Source organism: Hesperophylax consimilis, chromosome 21 (genome assembly GCF_061612785.1).
Source record: "Hesperophylax consimilis isolate HC1 chromosome 21, BYU_Hcon_1.0, whole genome shotgun sequence".
NCBI lineage: Eukaryota > Metazoa > Arthropoda > Insecta > Trichoptera > Limnephilidae > Hesperophylax > Hesperophylax consimilis.
In genome coordinates, this window is record NC_142856.1 from 16,532,189 (window position 1) to 16,539,859 (window position 7,671).

Genomic DNA, 7,671 nt, shown 5'->3' on the forward strand with positions numbered 1-7,671 from the left:
TCTGTTTTATCTAGTTCAGTTTCATCTTGTTCCGTATTATCATGTTATATTACTTCTCGTTCCGTTTTTATATTGTTCTGTTTTAACTTTTCTGTTTTATCTTTTTCTGTTTTACCATGTTCTCTTTTCATCGTACTCTGTTTAATCATGTTATATTTAATTGTGTTCTGTTTTATCCTGGTCTGTTTTATCGTGATCTGTTTTATCTTGTTCTGTTTTATCATGTTCGGTTTTATCAAGAATGCGATTTTAAGATATCTGGGCCAAGAAACGATGATATTACGAAACTGCTATTTCAGTTTTCAAGAAACACTGTAACAGCAACTTTTTGCACCTACTAATAACAATCGGTTTTGTAACATCCGTATGATTGTTACCTTCGTCGGGGCACAATTTATTTATACTAGCCTAATGTTAAAATGTCACATTGTTTCAATAAGGTTCCATTACAAACTGTAATTCCCAAACCATTAATTATTTTATATAATTATCCAAACAAGTTCAGAAAAACGTGGCTAACATAGTATGTATATCCAGCGCAGGACGACATCTTACATTTTTAATGTGGTCCAAAGCCGAACGTGTGACAGTGCATACTTTATTATTCAAGTGAATAGCACGTTAGATATTATTATGAACATGGAACAGTACTTTATCATGCACGACTATACTTTTATGGCAAAGAGAAATAGGTGGTATCCTCGCACGTACCACGTATTATTAATTTTTATGTGTTTTGACGATCGATGTGTGGTCGAGTAGCATAAAACGTTGGGTTTGTACATGGGCGTCGCGGGTTCAACACTCAGCAAGCCAAGTCTTCGGTTACGGTAACGGTTGCTTTCACCAATCAAAACTAAGCGAACTTGATTGAGTCTGTACAGAAACGGGCGTTTGTTAGATTCCACTGTCTTAACAAATGAGTTCTTTAGAGCACAGGCGTCAGGTGGGAATGCTCTCCTCTTTCTATCATTGAACCCTACGGCACTGGTGCGTAGTCGGGAAACATTTGCACACGGTTGGCATATGAGAACGGGATGTTTCTACGACTCGTTTTTGAGTTCAACAGCTCGGCTGTGGGACGATTTGCCGAACTCTGTTTTTCCTCCTTTCTCTCCTCAATAAAACCTTTCACAGAGAAAACTCAATTATGACATAGGCGCTAAGGGAAATTAGTATCCTCAGAATCTGATGAGGAGTTAATGTTTAAAAAAACAAGTAGCGGTGACGGTTACCGATAGAACCAACCTAAAGTACATTTAATACAGTTTTTATATATACTTTTAATTTAAATTAAACGATCTTCTGCAATTCCTCATTTATATCTGAATTTTCCTGAAAAAAAATATTTCGATTGTAGTACAAACTTCGATGGCTGTAAAAATTCAACTGGCTGTATGTATACTAATCACTCACATGAGCTATGTCCTTGTTGAATGTTGGGTTACAGTCATTTGTACTTCAAATTGTGGGTAAATATTTGATAAAACATTAGACTAAAGAAAATTAGCCTTAACGAAATATCTATGGCGTAATAGTTATTTTTGTAAACAATGGGTCATTCCTGACCCACAACCGAAGTCCACGGTCAAGTAAATAAATTGGCATAGAAAGACTATTTCATAATAACCACTAAGAGATATTAAATGATGTAGAAATGGAAAAATACACTTCTTTGTATTTTTTTACATTAAACTCACACAGGAGGCTCTGAAGAAAATAATTTCCGTCAGGACCTATGTCATCTTTTGGGATGCTGTGTGGAGGGTTTTTTTAAGGAAAGCAAAGATAGGAAGTTCTAGGAAGGTAAAAGTTGTAAGGGTTGTGTAGGAATCTAGGGATCAGTGTGTCCAGGAGTGACGGACATATGAACATATCCCTCCAACAGCTGCGCCAGGCGATGGGTCGACAGACCAGTTGGAGAGGTCAAAGGGTCTCCCAAAACCAGCCTCTTCCGATCTGGCACGAAACGCAACTAGTGGGCAGACGCATCTTTAACACACCTCACCCGATGAACCCGAACACTCCTGCTAAATCGCCAAATGTAGCGAACCACTTGGGGTAACCTACGGCAGAAGTGTTGGTTATGGAATAAATGATACCCGGGCGGCGGTACCCAAACCATGAAATGAGCCAGTTCTTAGCTACCGTTGATTAATTTCATGACCTTGGCAAAGGACATACTTTAAGGCAATGAACTACGTAGTAATGCAAAATCATGTGTTTTTGGTTTGAAAATTTGGTCGCCTAGAAATGTTTCAGATGCTTTAATTAAATACTACGAGTAGAATACATCTTGGCTTTTGAAATAATCGAGTATTTTTTAGATAACTTTTTATAAGCCCAGAAAAAAATAATGTATAAGGCCTATGAAAACTCCTTTAAAGTTCAAAATATCCTACTTACGAACCCATTTTCGATCATGATTTTATTGTATAATGTGGCAAATTAAGTTATTTATAAAATGATCGAAAAAATTTAAATATTATGCCTCAATATTTATGCCTAAATATTTATCCACAAAATAAAATAAAAATAAAGGGCACTTTTTGGCCATGTTTTTTTCTTGCATAAATCAAAGCAGGCGGATGGTGTTAAGCGGGAATTTAAACCTTATCGCCATCTACGTAAGGGGTGTTATTAATAGCGGCTTGATTTAAAATATTACACGACGTAGTGCATCGCCTTAAAATATATATGCTACTCAAGCACCTAACTAACTAAGCGTTCATTCTTCGTGAAATTGTGAACGTTTTATGCCTAATTGAACAAAAAAATGATTAATCTACATTTTATTTTTATCGTTTAAAGATATTATTTGTTTAGCTAGCTGCACGTGTATCCTCGAGTCATGAACTATTAGAATGGACATTAACTCTTGTATTATTTAATCGATACGAAAATATTATTTTTAATACAATGAACGATTGATAAAGCAATTCATACAATCGCACGCACTACACAAGAATACAATTCTTTCTATTCAATATTATTTGAACCTAGTATCTTTGTTCAACTCACGTAGTAAGTACCTACAGCCGAGCACACTTAACTTTGCAGGCGGCCAAATAAGGAACTAATAAACAAATATTAAAATTTATAATCCATAGATTTTTGTATCCACAATATCTACGCTAGTTATGTCTAAGTTAGGTAGGCGACACACGCAAAAGAAACCGAGCTGATGTTGCAGGGGACTTAGTTTGTGTAGTACTGGGTTCTGCCGGTAGAACACTGTACAGAACACTGTACCTTTCCCCAGTCAATATTCCAAGTATTGCCAAGCACTGCGCTGGAGATATCATCGTTTTTGATGACTGTTTTTTAATATGCTCATAGTCTTTGAGATGACTGATTTTCGTAAAGAGCGCGCGACGTGAAATTTTGAAAACTTGCACAGAAACTCGCGAAGTATTGAAGACCAGGTACTTTCCTAACTCCGTAACTACTCTTCCTCATCTCCTTCCTCATCCCCTCCCAACCCCACAACCCCAATTGGGGATGTCGCAGTCTCATTGGCTCCAGACGATTTGAGTAGTTGGGAGCCAGTTGTATACGAAAACAAATGGCTTTAAACAAAAATGAAGCGGTGAATATTTAAAAAAAAACACTTATATTTTTAATATGTGTACTTCTATGTCGTTACGTGACTGTCGCTTTTATCTTCATAGCTACAAATACAATGTTTATGAATAATAAAGCATTCTCAGAAGCGATACGTAAAGGCGATAGATAGAAATATGTTCAACTATTACATACAGGAATACAATTATAATAATATGTGGAATTTGAACGTACAATTAGAATAATATGCATTACGCATCGGCCATCACGCGTGACCTATAAACGAGTTACAAGTAATTGAAACAGCGTTTATGACAAAAGAAGACCAATGACTCTTAATCAGTTTTACGTATTGAACTATTTATATTATTATTGCGAAGTGCAATCAACTCATTGTTCGTAATATAAACAGCTATCTGATCGTCAGGGCTCACCTTTTTTTCTATTTACAATAGATATGATAAAATGTTGTGAAAGAAAGCAAACTTACCAAATCTAATGCGGCTAGTTCACGTTGGTTTAAAAAATGTAAAAAATGGCTAAAAAATGTCAAAAATGTAACATGTAAACATTTATTAAATAATAAAAAATAAAAAAAACTCTCAATAAAAATTATTGTTTCAACTTTCTTCAACTAATTGAAAAAAAATTCAAATATAAAATTCCAAATAAACACGATGATATCACACTTAAAAAAAAAATCTTTACTGAACCATTGTCGAAAGTTAATTATCTAGTCAGAGTAAGGCTTGCTTGAATAATAAAGTGGGTGCAGCAGATTTTTGAATTCGGAGAGAATCCAGAGAATTTACAGACAGTCGAAATGCAAAACGTCAACTCGGTTAAGAGATGGAAACATGCATACTATTTGACAGCGAACGAGGTTGTTGAAAAAAATAGCCAAATTTGAGAACTTGGGTACAAGGCGAACAGGTGGAAGACAAGGTTACCTACTCCAATATACATGTAGCCAGAGGAAAATGAACCAAGACTGTAGCTATAAGAATGGGTTATGAAACAGAGTGAGACATATTTTCAAGGCTAGCTGAAGATGATGAATCGGTAATAGAAGACGAGTACACCACCATAACTGTGTAGGTACTCGTATTGTGTACGAGCCAAAACCACAAAGGATACCATTTCAACGATTGCAACATAACCATTTTTATCAGAAGCCAAACCACAAGCAAACTTGTGGCGAGGATGAATCTACCTATATCTCAAGTATCATAAAATTATAATGTAATTTTAATCAAAATGTACGTGTCTGAAAGAAAAAGCGAAAAAAGGCTTTTTTTACGCGACAAGATTCCGGGACTTGCCACTAACCAGCCGACCGCCCAAAACTATTGAGCTATCCAAGAAACCCATGCCGTTAAATGGCCAAAACGTGCTGTGAATATGTAATTATTAATAGGTTAATGTTTAAGGTTTTGTTTAGAGCGTTCGAATTGTTAGTTTTTAATACAAACGAAAATGTTATTCTCATAAAATTGCGGACGGATTTTGATAATGTAGAAAGTAGAGAATTAATTTTTAAGAGAATAATTATCAAAATTTTATTTTTTTGTTTTCACATAAAACGATCCGAATTGTGCCTTAAAGGCTTAAAGCATGCAAAGTGGAATACTTGGAATTAGTTTGAACGCCTACGTGATCGAGGGGTAAGGCTCTGGACTAGCGATTCGGAGGTCACGGGTTCAAAACCCGGCGTTGGCAACTAAATTTTATTTGAATATTTTGTGTTATTTCACAATTTAAGATTTAAAATAATATAAGGGGTAGTAAATTTAGGCACGTTCCGAGTGGAAGATACTTTCAGTATCGCCCTGGTGTGAGACCTCCTTTCAGAATTGAAACGTCGCTTGACATGGCTTTAGCCGTGTTTGATGGCCAGATATAAATGGCCAAATAGGTTTCTATTTAAGCAACATAATTGATAATTAAAGTAAGTTATATGTATATAAAGTTCGAGGAATATGTAAGTAAACATCATTGTATTGGAGATTGAGGGGAATAGAAGAACCGTTAAGTCTATAGTAAATTGTTTCGTCTAATGAACTTAAAGGAATTGGAGCAAAATGGAAATCTGTGAAAGCATATGACTTACCAGAACACAGAAATCGTCCTTAATTATTCGCACGCTATCAGGTTATACTCTTAAAATAGATGCAAATATGTAGTGTAAATATTCCCTACCTTTTCCTGCTCTGAACTAACAAAGTGCCCAGTAAAAGGTAAAATCGTGAAATAAAGTGGAATAGAAATTCCTGCCGATCTCGATGGAAGGATTTATTAGTCTGCTCAGTCCCCAGGGAGGGTGGGTTCGAAGGGATGATAATCTTGCTCCAAACACTGTTTATTGAGACAACGGAGAGGCTGTTGCGGCCAAAGCCTTATTCTCCCCTTGGAACGTTTTGTATATTATGTAAAACGAAGGTTTATTTTGTGTTTATATCCAGTTAACACCTTATTTTGTTATTTTTATGTACTCGGGTATTTTGGGTTTGAAATTTTATCGAAAAAATATATTTATTTATTAATTTTACATTAGTAATTTGTACATTTAAGGTTACAAATAACTAATTAATTGTTACATGCATATTTGCTATATTTTCTCCTGCTTCATGTGGCTCCTACACAACATCTTGAACATTCCAATTGGTGCAGACTAAGTTTTTCGGCAGCGCATTATAGTACTTCATCCCATGTTGTGTTCCCACAAACAGTTCTCCAACTCGTCGTGGAAGGAGATTTGGAAGAATAAGTTCTTTATATTCAATCAGGGATTTATTCAATACTTCGCGTATTACAATAGTGACTTCGATAATCGACCTAACTAGGAGCTGGCTAAATGAGATCTGCAAACACCATGTTTGTCTGAAAGCAGCCTAACTGGCCCTGGCGACTACTGGCCACTAGCTGCCATCTTATGGATTACCAAGCAAGCTCTTTGCACTGCCCTCTATGAGTGCATCTGTGAAGCTCTTAGCTAACTCACTTCCCAACAATACTTTACTATTCTGAGTATTCGCCTTGTCCATTTCCGGTAGCCTGATTTTATTTAAATTCAAGAGAACAACAAGAGGGTAGTAGTCCACAATGGAGTTTTGATATCAATTCTGATGTGAGGCATGGAACTGGATAATGGTGGATAAGAGAATACTGAATTCAGTAAAAATAATATCCTTGAGACATGTGTTGTATACGATCGTATTACGAAGATGGAGAACAGAAAATAATGCCGATGAAGCAAAAATAACATGATAGAGCAGGGCGCATCGGATTATTTGAACATTTACATTGCCAATGTATGTGTTTTGTGCAAATCTGTGTTTGATGTTGATCTTTGGGATTTGAGCCGAGCCTTTAATGTGAGTGAAGAAAACTGTTTGTTTGGTACAAATTGCATAGAATTAAGACATTTTATTTACGTTACCAACTTTCCTACATCGATCATTGATGCAATCTTTTGGCAGTTTCGCACCAGTTCAATTAAAATCGCTGAAGGATTAACATTGCCACTCACCCCGCTAACCGCCCATTATATTAGATTAGATTAACCCAATACAGGATGAATCGTTATCAGGTGAATTGGAAGCACAAGTGGGTGAAAGAAGGACTCAGGGACGTGCCAGGAAGAAACAATACAGTAAAGTGAAACAAATACTTGATTCGGGTCATGTCAAGAGCGGAACAACGTAGGAATACGTATGAATATTAATGAAACGAGGAGTTTGCGCCGAGATAGAGCTGTGTGACGTGTCATCCTCACTATATACTACTGCTAGAATATGGCACGATGATAGGTCAGTTAAGAAAATAAACAAGACATGAAATAATGGTAAAATTAAATGTAACATTGGATTTAGCAAAAAAACGTAACAATAATAAGTTTATTGATTTTGCAAGATAGCCGTAATAGAATGTGAGGAGCTGTCAAATCAAGAAAATAATCTTCGACGGTTTTTTCCCTGAGCGAATAAATATAGGAAATTGGAAACCGACCGAAATATCAATTTATTACAGTCTTATGATTGATGAAGACGGATAGTTCTATGTACGATCAACTGTTAGCTACCCCTAGTTCATATAGACACGTGTTCT